We start from the raw sequence: 12,644 nt of genomic DNA on the forward strand, positions 1-12,644 counted from the left end.
TACTCTGATGGCTTTCACTTTCTGGTTTTGGGACTCAGTCTTTTGGTGTCTTAATAAATTTTCTAGTTTATTTCCCCAAATGGCAAACCTGATGTATTTTGTGATGGATAATTATATCAGCATATTTGTAATCTCTATAGGCATTGTGAATATGGCATTGCTGATACAGCAAGTCACTTAACCCAAATTGCCCTGCCTTGCCCCCTCCAAAAAGGAAAAAAAGAGTAGGAAAAAAAGAAATCCCCAAGAAATGCAGCTTAAAATATTTTAAAGAATTTTAAGTTTTAAAAGAACTAAAACTTTCATCAGTAAGGTACTTCTGATACATCATAATTATATTGCTTTTTATACCTAACCTGACTCACACTAACATAGCTAATTAAAACATAAGTGTATTACTTAGTTAATGAAGTTGACAGTTAACCCTGGGGAATATTTTGCCATTTAATTATATACATTGATGATCTTTATATTTTAGGTACAAATCTGTTTTGATGCAGATCCAGAATCCTGCCCTGGCTACCAAATTGCTTTTTTTAAAAATATGAAACCACAGATTAATCTTAATCACCAGTGAGGAGAAAAAAACAATTGGGCTTTCTCAGTCTGTGATTACTCCATGACGCTTCAAAGAGCATGTCATTCTTACTGATTATTTTCACCCTGCATCATAATTTGTAAGCAGACATATATGATTTCAAGGAGCCTACACTGGAAGCTGAATTAGAATTGCTTAAATACTAAGAATATTTGAAAAGTTGGACTTCTAATGACCTTATAATTCATAGAAATGCTAGGCTCTTTTTTTCTCTGTATTATATAAAACATGGACTAAACATGTGCATAAGCTAAACTGCAAAGGAAAGAGGTTTTTTTCAAATGAACTTGTAGTTATTGATCATCGATAGTGTCTAGCATTGTGCTAGTCCACCTAAAAGATATTAGAATGATATGCATAACCAGAAGACACAAAGTAGATGGTGTAAAGTCCAGGGATGGGAAACCTGGGGCCCCAAGGACTCAGGTGGCCTTCTAGGTCATCAAGTGCAGTCCTTTGACTGAACCCAAACTTCATATGAAGTTTGGCTTCCGTCAAAGGGCCACAGTTGAGGACTTGGACGGTCACCTGTGACCTTGAGGTCGCAGGACCTCACCCCTGGTGTAGACAGTAAGGGTTCTAGCAGGAGAAAGGAAAGAGGTTAATGTGATTCTAGAAATTTTCATATAAGAAGTAAGATCTGAGTTTTATACAATGGCTGAAAGTAGAGAGGAAAGACAATTTAGCTTTATCTTAGTGGTCAGATAGCAAGTGTGATTCCCAATGGACAGTTCTCTGTTATGCTACATTGGTTCCTATCCCATGGCAAGAGAATTTAAAGAAGGCATGTTGAGCGGAGCCCCTGTGGTAAGATGGAAGGGCATGCATGAGTATCATACTGAATGGTAGAAATAGTTAGGTTGCAATCTACCTTGGTTAATGAAATACATATATCAACAAGGTCATATATCTATTGAATATTGGAGTGAGGTTTTCTGTTGTGTGATATAACCTTTCTGTGACTTGGAGTGCAAGTCAGGAACTGTTGGCTTGTCAACTAGCAAATCAGTCTTTTATTTACTTATGATGTGCTAGAACATATGAAAAGGAAGACAATTCTCTATTTGTGATTTTCTTTAATTAGTAAATTCCATCCATCTATTCCTTGCCAGTGAATTAAACATGAAAATAAATACATATGTTTTGAGACAGTCTTCCCACATAAGGAAGTCTCTCCTGGGAGTATCTAGGGTTTCCCTATTGACCCTTGCTTTCTACAACTGGGTTCATAGTGTCGTACTCCCTTGGTCTAAGTGAGGACATCAATAGGTTAAGTTCTTATCCAGGTACTCAGTTTATGTCTAATGAAACGCCCATGGGCCAGCAAGAGATGTCAGGGGAAGCAACCTCTTAATGAGTGTGGGTGCTGAGAATAACATGTGAAATAATAAGAGTCAGTTCAATGGAAAGCTCTATTGCAAGTAATGGAGAGAGGGGGAAGGGGAAAGCAAAATGGAGTCAGACAGACAACTCAGGCATATGCACTAACATAGAGTATTAATTCACATAAGGGTAGCACAGTGTTGGGGATCACAGAGATAGGGCCCATTTAGCAGAATGGGGATTCTTCAGCAGGGAGGTGTGGTCCTGCTAGAGGGGATAGTAGGCTCCAAAGTGCTCTTTTAAGAATGATTTTGGATGGCCTCTGTGGAGCTGACTGAGTTGTATATCAGGGGTCAGGGAAAAATATTATTGTGGGGATTTGTTATCACAGAGAAAAACAAACTGGCTGTGGAGAAAAAATTATTTGGGGTGGTTGCATATCAGGGAGAAAAACAAGCTGATGGTACACAAAATATTATTTGAGGGACACAGTTGTGCCAACCTGTAAAAATGTTACTGTCAGTATTTTTCCGTGAGTATATTCTAAAAGCTTATAGCTTCCATTAAGGGGAAAGTGCCATGATCAGGTCTAATCTTATAACAGTGATTTCCATGCAAAGCTTCTTTAAGTTACAGCCTCCCTTAAGAGGAAACTGTCATGGTGGTCTCAAGATTACCAGGCCTAATCTTATAACAACATACAAGAGAGCAGCTACCAATTGTAGTTAACAAATCAAAGTAAGGAGGGAGCATTTTTCTAAGACCCAGTAGTAGATGCTGCAGAAAGAAAAATGCTAACATTAGGTCAATCTGACCTGGTGACATATTGTCAATATTGTATTGGCAATTTGGTTATGGTGAAGAATATGGACATTATTTAGCTGTTAGGAATTAGTAAATAGATTGTTTATTACATTATCTATCATAGATCAGGACACCAAGTTAACAGAGATACCAGCTACTAGCAATAATTCCCCTCAAAAGGCTCTAAATAGTATTCTCTGTTACATAATATTTTAATATTTAAGTTTCATAAATATAGGAATTATTATCAGGAAATGAAACGGATGGGTATTTAACATTTAATGTGAAATAATCCAGAGTAACACTTTTATGCTGAAATGCAAAACAATATCAACTGTTTTAATTGCCAGTAATTAAACTTCCATAATGGTCATTTAAAAGATAGGTAGATAGTGAGGTGTTGAACCAAACTATTAAAATAAAATGAGTAAATAATGAGTTTGGCCTGAAATGAGAGACTGCATGTCTTCTTCCCCAAAGTGAACAAAACTATTTCCAAACACAAAATTACTTGCTTTTAAAATCACAATCTATAACTTTTCAAAATTTGGGTGCCAAATATAAATATCAGAAAGGTACTTTTACCCTTGAAATGCACAACTGAAGGAGAGAGAAAGGTATACCTTTCCTTGGAGTCATACCAAGAGATGGACTGCTCCAACAAGGCTCATATCTGTAATCAGGATTAGCTTTTCCTTTAAACTATTGATATTCTTTTAATATTACAGAATATGAATTTATACAGCATATTAGTGACACATATTGTTAGCATTCCTATTTCCCCATTTCAGGAATGTAGTAAAGAGTTATTCAGCATAAAATATTATTAGAATCACAAATTTAATGAAGAAACCTCTCAAACAGATGCAATGTCAGTAGTAGCCAGGATATATACACATAGTCTTCTCCCTAACAAAACAAAGCAAAATATGAGCTCCTTGAAGATAGGCACTGTTTGATTTTTGTCCTTGTATACCAATAACCAATACCTGGCACACAGTAGGTATTTAATAAATACTTGTGAATTTATTGATTGATGTTTGTGGGTAAATTCATTACTCTCGAAAAAAGTTCACTTCTGAATGAAGCTATTTAAAGTTATTTTTAAGTGATAGTTTCAAGCATTAACTGGACATACTTGAAATAGAAGAAAAGTAGATGTCCTTCAATTGGAGATTAGCTAGTTAAATTATGGTCCATGAATGTAATGGAATATGTATAATGGACCATGAATGGGATGGATACAGAGAAACGTGGCAAGCTTTAACAGATCTGATAGAGTTAAGTAAGTAGAGCCAAGAGAACAATGAACAGGGTGACAACTATGTAAATAGAGAGAAAAACCAGAAAACAATGCAAAATGAACATTGTAAAATTATGAAGAACAAGTGGCACTAAAGAAAACATGTAAAAAGACCCCCTCCACTCCTCTGTAGAAGGGGAGCTACAGGAATGTACCTCACACATATTTTCAGACTTTTCATTCTCTTGATAAGTTTTGCTGACTTTCTTTCTTTTTCCCTTTAAAAATATTATTTGTTATAGGGATGACTCTGGGAGAAGGCAAAGGAAGGATGTGGAGAGAAATTTTGGTTAAAAAATGCTATCAGAAAAATCTAGAACAATGAATTGAAGATACTTGGGCCCACTCTTGGCAAGAAATAGTTTGTTTAAATGAACTGAGTCTTATGGGTCACTGGGATTTTCTTGACAAAGATAGGAGTCACAGTGGGTAGTGCTGGAACTGAAGGCAAGAATATTTGAATTCAAATGTGGCCTCAGACATTGTGTGACCCTGAGCAAATCACTTTTGCCTTTGTCCACCTAGTTTCCTCATTTATAAAATAAGGATAGTACCTACCTCCTAGGGTTGTGGTGAGGATAAAAGGAGATAGTTTTAAAGTACTTTGCAAACCCTAACGTGCTTCATAAAATCTACTTTTTACTGAGTGCACTGAAAGTAAAGTTTTGCTTAATTGTTTACAGTACACTTCTGTGGGGAGAAGTTATTTCATAAGTTGAGAGGGAGATCGGAGAGAGAGACACAGAGAAAGACAGGGACACAGAAAGACAGAGAAAAACCATAATCCTACAATATGCTGTCTACAAGAAACGCATTTGAAATAGGGGGATACACACAGGATAAAGGCAAGAGGTTGGAGTAGAACATATTATTCTTCAGTTAAAGTAAAAAAAAAAAAACCAGGGGTAGCAATTCCTATCTCAGATAAAGCAAAACCAAAAATACATCTAATTAAAAGAGATAAGTAAGGAAACTCTATCCTGCTAAAAGGCACTATTGACAATGAAGCAATATCATTACTTAACATATATGCACCAGTATAGTATCCAAATTCCGGGAGCAGAAGTTAAGGGAGTTAGAGGAACAAATAGATAGCAAAACTATACTAGTGGGGGACCTCATTCTCTCCTTCTCTGAACTCGATACATCTAACCTCAAAATTAACAAGAAAATAGTTAAAGAGGTGAATAGAATTTTAGAGAAGGTAGATATGATAGACCTCTGGAGAAAATTGAATGGGGATAAAAAGGAACATACCTTCTTCTCAGTGGTATATGGCACATACACAAAAAAATTGACCATGTATTACAGACCTCACAATCCAGTGCAGAAAGGCAGAAATATTAAATGCAATGCATTGTTTTCAGACCATGATGCAATAAAAATCAAATGTAATAAAGGGCCATGGAAAGATAGATTAAAAACTAATTGGAAACTAAATAATTTAATTCTAAAGAATGAGTGGGTTAGACAAGAAATCATAGAAACAATAAGTAACTGCATTCAAGAGAATGACAATAATGAGACAGCATACCAAAACTTGTGGGATGCAGAGAAAGAAGTTCTTAGGGGAAATTTTATATCTCTGAATGCATGCATGAATAAAATAGGGAAAATGGAGATCAATAAATTGGGCATGTAGCTGAAAAAGCTAGAAAAAGAGAGAGAAACAGAGAGAGAGAGAAAAGAGGAAGGGGGAGAAGAGAGAGAAAGGATAGGGAGGAAGGGGAGAGAAAAGGAAAGGGAGGGGAGCTATAAGGAGGAAGGGGAAAGGACAGATAAGGAGGAAGGGGGAAAGGGAGGGCAGAAGGAGGGGGAAAGAGGATGTATAGGGAAGGAGGGGAGAAGAGAAATAGAAAGGGAGAAAATGATGAAAGGGGAGAGAGGCAGGGGAAGAGAGGAAGCGTAGAAAGGAGGAGAGAGAGGAGGGAAAGAGAGAAGAAAGGAAGGAGAGAAGAGAAAGGAAAAGAAAGAGGAAAGAAAGAAGGGAGGGGAAATGAAAAATTCAGTTGTTTTCCTAGTTGTCATCTCTGAATTATCTGCTCTCTTATAGACTGTCTTCTTTAAAGAAGGGATTCTTGACCTTTTTTGTGTCATGGACCTCTTTGGCAGTCTATGGGTTCCTCAAAATCTTGTTCTTATAGGTATAAAATAAAATACTTGGAATTAGAAAGGAAATTGATTAATTAATAGGGAAAAACAGTGTTGAAAAACTTTAGACCTTTGATCAGTGCAATGAAAAATACAAAAATGAAAATGAAGCATGCTACTCAGCTTCTGCCAGAAAGGTGATGAACTGAAAATGCAGAAAAAAATATATACAATTTTGGACATAGCCAATGTGAGAATTTTTTTTGCCTGACTGCATTTTTTATTTTATTTTTTAATGTGCTTAATAGGATGGGATATTGTTGATGGAAGGGACAGTTAATAAAAGAAAATAACAGAAATACAGTTATCAAAATATTTTTTAAAAACAAGTTCACAGACTCCAGATTAAAAACGTCTATTTTAAAGAGACTCTAGCCCATTTCCAGCTGCAATTGTTTTTAAAATGCTATAGTATATTTTATGGATTATTTAAGGAATTTCAACTGTAATTTTAATCATATGGGATTTTTGTCTCACTTATTGAACTTAGTGCCTAATTCTACATGAGATGTGGCTGCTTTTTTCCAAAGCAACTGCCTTCCTAAACTTTTTTTCTAAGAGGACTTAAGTCTAATCATTAGACCTTTTTGAGTACCAATTATTCTATTATTTATAGAAGGTACCTTAGAGATCATAATACAATCTTCTTATTTTCCATTTGAGAAAACTAAAGCCCAGAAAAAATTAAGTGAATTTTTCAAGGTCACAGACTTAAACCCTGATCTCCTGGGTCACAGTCTAGAGGTCATAAGATTTCCTAACATTGAGAAGTTTTTGGTCTAGCTAAAGGATTTGGGAAGTCAGAGTATTAAAGAGAAAATATTATAAGATCTAAAACTGGAAGGGACCTCAAAAGCCATCTAGTACAGTCCCATTTTACAGATGAGGAAATTGAGACCAAGGGAGATTAATTGACTTGGCAGAGGGCATAATGGTATTAAAGATCAGAGACAGTATTTGAACCCAGATCCTTGGACTGTATGATTCAGTGTTCTTTCCCCTTTACCATGCCTTGACTGGTACTTAGGAGTCCTGGGTTCTAATGTTAGTTCTACCACTAACTAAATGAGTCTCTCCTCGGTGCTTAGCGTTGTGCTAGAACACATGGGAGATACAGAAAGGTAGAAGACACAACCTAGTGGGGGTAGACAAGACTTAAACACATAAAATGGTTAGAGGAGAAAGAATATAATCAATTACCAAAACTCTTGTGCAGATAGTAAGGGTTGTAGGAATTCAGGAAGGTGAGTGGTCAATGTAATCCAGAAAGCTGAATGGAGAAATGAGGTTTGGGTGGGGCCAGACAAGATGTGGAGAAGGTGGGTTGGGGCATAGATATTTTGGGTTCTTCTGAGCAGTCATATAGCAAGAGTGACACCCACTGGATAGCCCTCCCTCACATTCCATTGGTATCCTCACAAAGTCAAGAACTTGTACAAGTAGTGATAAGTTACTAAGTTTTGTTCTAATCACTTTATGATTCTTTATTGCTTAGCCGTACCTTTTCTGTGTGGGAATCAGCTGCCTGCTCCATACCCGACTCACATTTTTACTGATTTACTGCAATTTTTCTGATGGGGGTAAGTGCCAAAGAATGGGAGAATTAGAAAAAGAGGTGCCTATGTGTGGCTCATAGCAAATAAAGTTGCTTAATACATGCTCAGCTTAACAAGCATTTGTTAAAGGGAGGGTCAGGCAACAAGCATTTATTAAGTACCTACTATGTACCAGATACTTCAAATACAAATACTCACAACTCCAAAAAGGAAACAACTGCCCCCAAAGAGCTTATCTTCACCATTAGCAAGGATTTCTGAGGTTATCTCTGAAAAGTATTGATTTGGTAGTGATTTAATTGATTAATATTTTTCCTTCTTTACTTCTTTCCTCTCTTTAAAATTTTCAACTATCCCCTTAGTTCTAGAATACAAAGACAGATGAACACATCTGGCATTCTTCCTATAACTACCAAGAGTTTAGTGGCTTAAATGGGAAGTATGATCTACTTTGTGCCCGGGGGCTTGGGCATTAGTAGGACAAGTCTAGCCATGTGGGACCTGGACCAGGAATCCACTTAAGCAGCAGGGGGATGGCTGCCAAGGGGTCAAGTCTAGGAAGGTCAAAAGAGGCAGAGAACAACATGCTTCATAGAATTGATTTCTAAAAGCACATTTGTTACACCTGGCCGTGTAACCTTGAGCAAGTTACTTAACCCCAATTGCTTTAAAAAATAATAATAATAAAATAAAATCACATTTGTTGTGTGCTGTTTTATTCTGCCCGTTGAATGTAGGCCACAGGAGTTGACTGTAGTCAGAAAATGACAAGAATCTCCCTCCCTCCCCGAATTGAGATGGGAGGATGGGGGTAGAATTGGAATCTAGGCCTACCTGGCAAGAGCTATTCAAGATATCTGGATTCTAGTCTTCTAGAAAAAACTGAAAATCCTACATAATGAAGAGCAACATTAATATTCTAAAAACAATTAGTCTCAATCAGGTGTTGGGGCTTCTATTTGAAATACTGAGCTACGATGTAATGGAAGGTTCTGATTCAAACCAAGCAGCCATTAGAGACCATTTGTAGAAGAGTTCAGTGGCTCAGTTTACCCAGCTGGATGCCCAGACCAATTCACAGAACTGAAGGTAACTGCCTGATAAACTGCTCTTTGATGATAATTAATATAAATTAGTTGTTGTTTTTTTTCTGGAATAGCAGTGACACAGAATCCAGGGAACTGACCAGAGAGCCCTGGCTGTCCAGCCGCAAGTCTCCCATCCATGCATCTGTCACTTACCATTAGGAGAAAAATTTACTACCATCAAATAGAATATAATGATTAGCTGGTGCCCTGTACAGTGTGCAGAGGTAATTTCAGCATAAATAGGGGGAAGGATCTTCAAGGAAAGCATTTATTCAGATGTGGAATAAAAAATAAAACTTTCAACCTTTCCCAAAATGGCAGTCCATGTAGGGATTGGTTCTTAAACAACCCTCTTCCCCACTGATTGATATTTCAGAACCCACTGGGGTGGCAAAATAGTATCCAGTTATCCATCCAAAAAGTAAGGGCCTTTTTCTTCTTTCAACAAATCTTCCCGTTTCCATGGGGCCAGGTGAAAGAGGAAAAGGAGGTGACAAGTTAAGTTTGTTGCCCCGACTTCTATAAGGAGGATTATTGGTCTGTGGATAAAATACCACAGTGGAAAGAGTTCTACCCTGGAGTCAGGAAGACCTCTCAGGAATAGTCTCCACTTTGACGATTCTTGCCTACCTGTGAGGCCATGGGCGAGTCTATTCCTCATAATAGACATCCCATCTCCAGCTTGGATTTTCACTGACTGTCCCCTTGCCTGAAATTCTTTCCCTTCTCACCTTTATCTGCTGGCTTCTCTGACTTCCATCAAGTCCATTGTAAAATTCTACTTTCTGCAAAGAAATCTTTCCCAGTTTTACTTCTTTTTATATATATTTTTATTTCTTTAATTTATTTATTTTTATTTTCAAGTTGCATTTCCACAAGATTTTTAGTTCCAAATTTTCTACCCATCTCTCTCCTAACCCCCAACATGACAAGCATACTAATTACCCTTTCTCCCAGTCTTCCCTCTCTTCCATCCCCCACTATCTCCCCCTTACCTTCTTTCCCTTTACTTTCTTGTTAGAGCAAGATGGATTTCTATAACCCATTGCCTGTATATCTTATTTCCTGGTTGCATGTAACAACAATTTCTTTAACATTTGTTTTTAAAACTTTGAGTTCCAGATTCTCTCCCTTCTTCCCTCCTCACCCACCCCCTTGGAGAAGACAAGCAATTCAATACAGGTTATACATGTGTAGTTATGCAAAACATTTCCATAGTAGTCATATTATGAAAGACTATTTTATTTATTTCCCTCCATCCTATCCTGCCCCCCATTTATTCTATTTTCTCCTTTGATCCTGTCCCTTTTCAAAAGTGTTTGCTTCTGATTATTACCTTCCCCAATCTGCCCTCCCTTCTATCATCCCTCTTATCCCCTTCACCCCTACTTTCCTGTAGGGTAAGATACCCAATTCAGTGCGTATGTTATAGTTTTCCTTTTTCTTAATGCCCTACCTCTAAGACTGATGTGGGGAAGGATTGAAAACAGAAGAGATAGCGTCATGGGAGAAAGAAATATGATCTTGGACAGACTTCCGGAGATAGTGGAGAATAGAAGAGCCTAGCGTGTGCTGTGGGCCATGAGGTCACAAAGAGTAAAAAACAACTAAGATTATCTCCAGTTTATCTTGTATGTAACTTGTTTGGATAGTCTCCCCCGTTAGATTGGAAGCTCTTCAAAAACAGGGACTGTCCTTTGTCTTTCTTTTTATTCCTAGCATTTAGCTCCATGCCTGGTACAGAGTAGGTGCTTAATAAATCCTTATTGGCTTAATTTGGAGTCATTTAGGCCATTTGAACCTCAGTTTCATCATCTGTAAAAGGGGGATGATAATAGAGATGATAATGCCTTTTGTATCTAACTCACAAGATAGTTGTAAAACTGAAATAAAATAATTTACAAATGAAATTATTTTTGTAAAGCACTTTGCTTTTGTGAAAGTATATTTAAGACCTTTTTGGTAAAACGGAAAATATTAAAAAATAATATTTGTCTGACCTAAAAAAAGCCCCTTTTTATATTTCACTGTGTCAGGTAGAAGAGACTTTTCTTGGAGTGACTGATTAATGATGGAAACCAAAACTCTGAATAAAGAAAAAGTTTTGTCTTGTTTAAGTCATTGCCTTCCCCACTCCTGAAATGATTAGGTGGTTGATTCATCAGAACTCTTCTCCATGAAGGAAAAAACTGTGGATATTGATTGCAGGTGGGAGGTCTTTTTGTTTACGCTAGAATACTTAAAGGGAGTAAGCCAGGAGGGAACTGAGTAGGGACTATTGTTTGGGAATGTTAACCTCAATTTGAATTTCAACATACTGTGATCTTTTTAGTTCACGATTTCTATTATTACTTCAAGTTTTCTTGGGGAAAAGAGATGAGGAAAAGAGACGTATCAACAGACATGAGGAAACTATGCCAATGTGGACATCTCTCTCCTCCAAGCTTGAAACGCTTGGATATTAGATCAATGTTCAATTGTATAAAATTGTTTCTAATAGACTTGTGCCTAAACCAGAGTATATTATTAATATTTTTAAACACCTTACATTTAAAGTAAATTTTAAATTTACATTCTCTGTCCATGTAAATGTCAGAGAAGCATTAAGGTTCAAAGTATAGAGGGCTAGGTTTTTAGCATCAAGAAGACCAGAGTTCAAGTCTTGACTCTGACATACTGATTATTCCACCCCAGAGGAGTCATATAACTTTTCCAGTGCTCCTAAGATTCAAAATTGTTTAATAGCTGCTTAACAAAGGTCCTGGCACAGTAAGGGCTTAATAAAAACTTTATATATTGCCTTGATTTGACTTGACTTCACTCATACAGTAAAAAGAGTTTCCAAAATGAGAACTCTTCATACCTATGGAATCTCAGATCCCAAACTAAAATAAATAAATAAATGTTTCTTATTAGCACTCAGCTTTAGTTGTTTTGTCTCCTGGGAGGCTACCTCACTTGACCTTCCTCAAGTGTATCTGTATACATAAGTAATAAGAAAATCCAAACCGGGAATTATGGTATACTTTAAAGAGACTTAAAGCAGAATATGAAAAAAATTAAGTATGGGTTTCTACTAGGCATTTTTATTAATTTTCATTTCTACTTGCCTTTTATAGCCAAGTGTCATAAAAGTGTTTCCCAAGCTAGTAAGTATTATTATCCTCATTTAATAGTTAAAGAACCTAAAACCCAGAGAGGTTAATTGATTTGTCTAAAGACACACAGCAAGCCCTTAGAAGAAAAGACCAGGGGATAGAATAATAGTCAAGTGCCCATACTGTTCTATGACAACCCAAACTTTTCTGAACAAGTTTGGCCTGGCTCTAATTGGTATTCAATTTTAAAAAATGTCTTTCATTAAAAAATATAATTTGAAGAACTGGGTAATTGACTCACATTTGATTAAGGCAGATTCTATTGGATTAACATGATTAATAGATAAAATTATAGTCAAACAGAAAGCAGTACAAAAGGTGACTAAGTCATGGATCACATTAAGATACTAAATTTTAAAAAGATTGATATTCTGGGGGTTTTTTTACATTAGTAATATTCATTTCACAGTAGAGATCACACTGTTCAGTTACAGCTAGTGGCCCAATTAGAATGGAGTTTGTATTCTGGATGAGAAGAGAAGTGCCCAGGAAGGGTTTGGATTTAACAGAGAGAAAACTCCAGCTGTTGTAGTTTTGATTCTGTCCAAGTCATTTAGTTCAAGCTGGGGCGTGATTTCTCAGACAGGCAGAAAAAGTATCCAAAGTTTAACTGCCACATTAGGACACAAAAACCCTTTCGGGAGACATGATTTTTCTGTAGCC

Source organism: Petaurus breviceps, unplaced genomic scaffold, assembly GCF_028583685.1.
Source record: "Petaurus breviceps papuanus isolate PSGF00001 unplaced genomic scaffold, PetGlider_PUasm1.0 37, whole genome shotgun sequence".
NCBI classification, from domain to species: domain Eukaryota; kingdom Metazoa; phylum Chordata; class Mammalia; order Diprotodontia; family Petauridae; genus Petaurus; species Petaurus breviceps.